We start from the raw sequence: 7,279 nt of genomic DNA, 5'->3' as shown, positions 1-7,279 counted from the left end.
CAGTAGCTGCCTGTGCATCTGGAAAGGGGATTATCGCCTAAACTGGGTTTTATCCTCTTGTAAGTGAAACGGTCCGTTACACAAGGGAATAAGGTAGCACTCCAAACTCCCGAACTGGAACCTCACGAATAGGTGCTAGCAGACGAACAGGAAAAGCTCCCAAGCGGCTTACACTCCTGGCAGTCAGTCCCTATCAGCATACAGTGAATCCCCCCAAGAACGAGACAAGGCTCCGTGTTGAGGGTCAAGCAGTGGTCTGTTTATTGAGGGGTACCTGCCCCTGTATTTATGCAGGTCTCCCACCTGGTGGACACTCCCCTAGGGGACCAGATGGAAGACTGTAACAATGGACAGACAAGTACCAATTACAGACATACAGCAGTAAAACATCCCCACAATGCATCCTGGCTTCCTCCCCTCTACCCTGGAGAAGTCATTCAATTATCTCCCAGGACAAAGGCAAAACTCCATTAAACACGTGGGGACACAAAGACAGACTATCACTTTAAAATACACAAAGTTACTTTTTGCACATAAAACACAGACATGTAACATATCCCCAGATAGCACAGGTCTGAGTGCACATTATTAGGTGAATGGCACTCAGACCACACGAATACAGTTTAATTGCCATGGAGCCAATCTTTAATTACACGAATTGGCTCCATGGCTGTGCTACCTGGGTTAACATTCACATATACAAACTACCGAATTTACATGCATTCGTTAAATCCGTACGAATTAGAACCAGGGGCTGGAAGTTCAGCGGTGCCTCCACGTAAAAGTGTCCGGGTTTGGTGCATGAAAGCCGGTCAGAAAAGCGCTGGCTGCCCGGGGAGCTCCAGAACACCGCCATCTAGCGGCCGCTAAGTGTAACCGCGGCCACCCAGTAACAATCAATTAAGCTGCGGTTAACCGCAGCTTCAGGGAGGTAAATGGAGGGCACACTCCAGCTTCTGGGTGGCCAATTAACGGCGCCTGCCGGCTTCCCACGGCTCTGGGGAGGCTGAAAAACGTCTGTTTGTTCGGTAGATAGCATCTACCGAACGGCTGTGCAGAAAGGGAGAAATAAATCTTTCTGCACAGTAAAATTAACCCTTTAGCTGCCGGTCCATAATCCAAAGGCAGCAGGCGGGCGACCAGGCTCCTCCAATGCAATGTGGCGAGATTGGTCTTGTCACAATCACTCAGCAGCTATAATCCCTGAAGTCGGCGCATTAGAGATCCAAATAAGGAGAAAAGGACATCCTTGGCAGTGAAACCTGTGTCCCTATCCAGATGGGCGTCAATCTGGTGGCAGCGGTGGGATGGTTCTTTTCCCCAAGAGTGGATGCAGCACCCGGAGATAGTAGTTGCGCAACAGATGGAGAGCAGCTACAAACAGCTCAAGAGGGTCTACACTGAAAGACTTGCTGGAAAGTTGTGGACCAAGAGTGAACAACCGACCAAAGAAGGCTTTAATCGTCGAACTCATGGAGCTGGATCAAACTCTACCTTTGACCCAACTTCACCGAACGCTGAAGAGCCCAAACAGATGAGGGACGTTCGGCTTCAGGCCAAACCCCCCTGCCGAAGTGATACTGAAAGTATTGGCGGACGTCGATGCAGAGGCCAGGGCTAATCCGGTTCGGAAAATCCTGTTGCAGAGAGCCTACTTCCCCAGCCGGAACGGAGGAAGGTACCCTTCGCAGCCTTTAAAGCCTTCCAGGAGACGGAAGACGAGATTCACTGGTACCTCGCAGACTTTGAGAGACAATGGGATCTACATATGGTACCAGAAGATGACTAGGTCCTGATCCTTGCAGAAAAATTGTCAGGATGAGCCACTGAAGCGCCATACCAGATGGAGAGATCCATAATTATGAAAGAAGCTCTGCTAACTAGGTATGCAGTAACCCCTGAAGCATTCCGCAGAAGGTTCAGGGAATTGCAGAAAAACGACCGAGATTTGTGCGCAGATTGGGTTTGCCGCCTCCACAGAGTTGCCTTGCACTGGGTAGCTGGATGTCAAGAGATGTACTTTTTCTATTAGAATACTTGTATGTATTCGTTGTGTCATTTTTCAACGTCATGACGTGACGCACAGGAGCCCGCACGTATGAAGGAGGAGACTGATCGCAAGTGAAGGAAGGAGGGAGAGTGTTTTATGTAGCGCCAGTAACTACAGACCCAGTGGCCGTTCACCTATGCTGAGCTGGGAGTTTTCCATCTGGGGTAGTGACAGTTGCCTGGAGGGACCGGAGAGAGTCTTTTTTGAGAGATAGCGGCGTGGCTTTGGATTGGGGCGAGGACACCGATTCGTGCATTGCTAATGCCTGGGGTCGAATAGGATTGAAGTGGGTGAACACTGAGTGCACAGTGTCTGCACTGATATGGTCTTTTAACGACTCTTGTATCACAATCCCCGGTGGAAACACTGAAAGATGAAATTAAACCTAGTGCTATAGATATTAAACAAGAGATTGGGAACCTAAGTATACATTTAACCCAATTGGAACATAAAATTGTCGAGATGGAGGAGACTAATCAATCGCTAAAAAAGACGCAAGTGATATCTGAACAGAAACTAGACAACATAGAATTTTTTTTTTTTCCAATGTATTTTATTTTTGTTTACACAAAGTGTGCATAAAGGAATGGGATACAGAAAAGAAAAAGGGAACAGGGAATGGGGGACAATGTTACATAATACAACATACATCACATATCACATAGGTCCCAACAACCGGTTATACAAAAATCAATCCATGGTACATTAATCAACCCGCATCATGTGCTTGTGATCACCCGTCTGTCCGGGCTCGAAACGTGAGATCCCCTGAGTTGTGTACCTTATTACTAGTTATTTGTGGCATCTCTGTGACAGTGAGGCGCAGTAGAATGTTGGGGAAATGGAGAGTATGGGGAAGGGGGGCAGCAATCGGTATATCGTGGGCCAATAAGTGGAGGGCTTCTATAGTAACGTAGAAAAGTTAAGTTAAGGTGTCTTCTATAGGATTACCATTTTAATTATTCTTTTCCCTCTTTTTTTTTTTTCTTTTTTTTTTCTAGTTATATTTGGCTTAGTCAATGTGGTATTGATCCTTCTTTTTATATTCCACCCATCTGTGCCATCTTATCCTGTGTTTATGCTGGTTGCCGTTTAGTCGGCTTGCCATAGTTTCGTAAGCGTGCGTCGAGTCTATTCTGTCTAGAATTTCAGTCATTGTAGGCACTGGTTCGGCCTTCCACTTGTGGGCTATAGCGGTTTTGGTTGCCATGAGGCAATGAATCAATAGGTAAATCTCGTCTACAGGTAGGGGATACGGGAAGATGTGTAGTAAAAAGCATTCTGGTCTCATTGGGACCGTGATCCCCAGCTTGTCGTTTATGTGCTGCGCTAAGGACTGCCACATCACAACAATCTTGGGGCACGACCAAAATATGTGGTAGAGGGTGTAACGGACCGTTTCACTTACAAGAGGATAAAACCCAGTTTAGGCGATAATCCCCTTTCCAGATGCACAGGCAGCTACTGCAAACACCATTCTCCCGACTGGAACCACACGAACACTGGAACAGCTGAACAAGAAAAGCAGACATCGGCTTACACTCTTGGCAGTCAGCATACAATCCCATTCCCCCAAAGACCGAGACGACACATCGCTTTGAGGGTTAAGCAAGACTCTAGACTGGGACACCCAGTCTGGCTTTTATTACCAACAAGTACATACAGGACACTCCCAGGGGGAGGATGAAATTAACCAATCACATGGATGTACCTCCCACACATTTCCTCCCCTTAGATTAACACTTAACACAATTATACTGTACACCTTTTTCCCCAATTCCTGGATGTACCCCAAATACCTATGCTACACCTCCAAAACAGGTATCCCCTGATAGCCCTTATTCCGGGGGACAACATATCCAAGAATCAGGTCATTCGGATGAATGGTTCGGGAGATATGAAGTTCCAAAGATTTGACCGACCGCATGGGTAAAGTATCCGAAAACAGTTCCATGCATTTTGGCCCTGCGGTCGGTCACAAACAAGGGAATGAAAACAGACGAATTGCCTGTGTTATAGAGCCTGGAGAGGGTTTGAATGAATTCCCTTGTTTGTGGGGTTCTTTCTACCGAACGGCGGGTCATTCGGTAGTTTCCATACGAATCTCTGGAAGTATGGAGGTCTCAGCGGTGTTTGCCTAGTCAAGTGTCCGATTTTAGTTCCAGACACTCGACGGCAAAACACCGCTGTTCGGTAGTTTAAGATGGCCGCCGCCACGTGGTTGTTTCCTGAATGGCGGCCACCCAGAGGACACAGAACACATTACATGATTGCCAATTATCCAGACCTGGGTGGTCTGGTTGTTCGGTAGTTTCCTCAATACAATGAATGGAGTGATTCTACCGAACAATCAGATGAATGCGGCATATATATATATAACCCAGGTTAACTGCATACAACAATACATACATGACATTTAAAGTATTAAAGGCAGGATTACTGTACTACGTTCCACAGTCTTAAAGGTACAGTAGTCCCAAAAGTTCCAATATGTCCATCGCTGCTTTTAAAGGGCCAGCAGCAGCAATACAAATTATTACCTGCCCAAATATAGTCTTTAAAGTGCAATATGTCCAGGGGCCATAGTCAGCGGGCAGGAGGCTAGCAGCCAGGCCTCTCCAGTTCACAGTGGCGAAGCTGGTTTCGCCACATTTCTCCCCTTGGCCAATTAGACTAACAGGGTACCTGACTTTCTGCCGGTCAGTGCCCTGGTTAGTCCAGCAACCCACCCACAAAACAGAAATAACAGAGCAGCCCACCCACACTAACCGGTTACTACATCTGGGTGAGGAAGGATTTTGTCCAAGTTCTGGTGTTTCACCACTGCTGGGTGGGAGACGGGTAGGCTGCCTTGGTGGGTTGCTGAGGGGGCAGAGACCAGCGGTACTCTGTCCTGTTGCCAGCACTACCACGGGAGTAGTCTGGTGGGCGTCTGGTTGCTGGAGACTGGCTGTCTCCCCGTTAGGTGCGCAGCTCGACTGCCGGAGGGGGAGACCGACTGTCTCCCCTTTGGATCCATCACACTGAGGCTGGGGAACAGGACCGACCGTCCCTATCCCTTGTGCTGTAAGTGCAGAGACTACGGTCCCATCTGCACAGTTGTGGGGCTTAACATCTCCCCTTGGTGAGTTAGGCTGCCGCTGGAGAGAGGGTGTAACAAGCTCCTCTCTCTGGACGGTAAACTGCCGCTGGGGAGGGGGGTTAGCAGGCTCCTCTCCCTGCCACTCTCTCTGCTGGTGGAAAGGGGGACCAGCTGTCTCCCCTTTCATTCTCTTGTCCGGCTGCTGGGGTGCGAGACTGACTGTCTCTGCTCCCTGCAGGACACACTGCCGCTGGGAAGGATGGACGACACCATCAGCTCCCTGGGGCACACACTGCCGCTGGGGAGGGAGGACGCTGCTCTCCTCTCCCTTCGCTTCACACTGCCTTCCTGGCACATCACTTTGCTGCTGGGGGGCAGGAACAACTACCTCTGCCCCCTGTAACTCAGCCTGCCGCTGGGGAGGAAGGACTGCACCTTCGGCTCCCTGGGACACACACTGCCGCTGGGGAGGATGGACGACACCATCAGCTCCCTGGGGTACACACTGCCGCTGGGGAGGGAGGACGCTGCTCTCCTCTCCCTTTACTTCACACTGCCTTCTTGGCATATCACTTTGCTGCTGGGGGGCAGGAACAACAACCTCTGCCCCCTGTAACTCAGCCTGCCGCTGGGGAGGAAGGACTGCACCTTCGGCTCCTTTGGACACACACGGCTGCTGGGGAGGATGGACGACACCATCAGCTCCCTGGGGTTGCTCACAGGACCAGTCTAGGAACTCTGCTACCTCGGGTACTGCTGGTTGCTGTTGGGCGGGAGGGCCGGTTGTCTCTTCCCAGGCCTCATTGATGAGTCGCAGGTAATCCCCCTCCAGGTTCCATTCCTGGTTAACTAAATATCGTAGGTCTGCCTCGAGGTCAATAGCGCCAAAGAGACCCAGCATGTTCTCTCGGATGCCGTACAGGTCCCAAAAACGATAGTCGGTATCTTCCCCAAAGTCCTCGTCACCACTATTATCCCAAAATAGACCGGGGCCAGTGTAATCTCCGCCTTCTGGGAACTCATACTCTGCCATCCTGGGGACACACTGAGCCGCGTACCACTGTAGCGCCTGGTATGCGTCGTCGAGCACCAGTTCTGCGTATACTAGAATCTCGAGTCTAGTCACCCACTTTTCTGTGGTCTGATTTCTCAGGAGGGGCATCCGCTCTGCCATTCTAGCCAGAATTCGCTGCCTTCTGCTGCGGCGCTGATCCCCTCGTGAATACTGTACTTCCTCTAGGGCTTCGTCCCACAATTCGGCTCTGACAGTCTCTCTGTACATCAACATGTTCTCCTCTGAGACTGCTCCAGACTCCGGGACGTAATCGTCCAATCTAACTTGAAACTTCTCCTCCATTTTCTGAGTTCCTTTGTAGATAGGGTCGCTGTACGGATACTAGCGTTGCCCTCAATTTGTAATCCAGAAATGGTGTTGTCTGTAGCTGTCCCTCTGGTTGTAGGAACGATCCCGCCGCTTGCCACCAATTGTAACGGACCGTTTCACTTACAAGAGGATAAAACCCAGTTTAGGCGATAATCCCCTTTCCAGATGCACAGGCAGCTACTGCAAACACCATTCTCCCGACTGGAACCACACGAACACTGGAACAGCTGAACAAGAAAAGCAGACATCGGCTTACACTCTTGGCAGTCAGCATACAATCCCATTCCCCCAAAGACCGAGACGACACATCGCTTTGAGGGTTAAGCAAGACTCTAGACTGGGACACCCAGTCTGGCTTTTATTACCAAAAAGTACATACAGGACACTCCCAGGGGGAGGATGAAATTAACCAATCACATGGATGTACCTCCCACACATTTCCTCCCCTTAGATTAACACTTAACACAATTATACTGTACACCTTTTTCCCCAATTCCTGGATGTACCCCAAATACCTATGCTACACCTCCAAAACAGGTATCCCCTGATAGCCCTTATTCCGGGGGACAACATATCCAAGAATCAGGTCATTCGGATGAATGGTTCGGGAGATATGAAGTTCCAAAGATTTGACCGACCGCATGGGTAAAGTATCCGAAAACAGTTCCATGCATTTTGGCCCTGCGGTCGGTCACAAACAAGGGAATGAAAACAGGCGAATTGCCTGTGTTATAGAGCCTGGAGAGGGTTTGAATGAATTCCC

Source organism: Pelobates fuscus, chromosome 2 (assembly GCF_036172605.1).
Source record: "Pelobates fuscus isolate aPelFus1 chromosome 2, aPelFus1.pri, whole genome shotgun sequence".
In the NCBI taxonomy this organism is placed as follows: domain Eukaryota; kingdom Metazoa; phylum Chordata; class Amphibia; order Anura; family Pelobatidae; genus Pelobates; species Pelobates fuscus.
The sequence above is the reverse complement of the archived record's forward strand: the minus strand, read 5'-3'. Positions refer to the sequence as shown.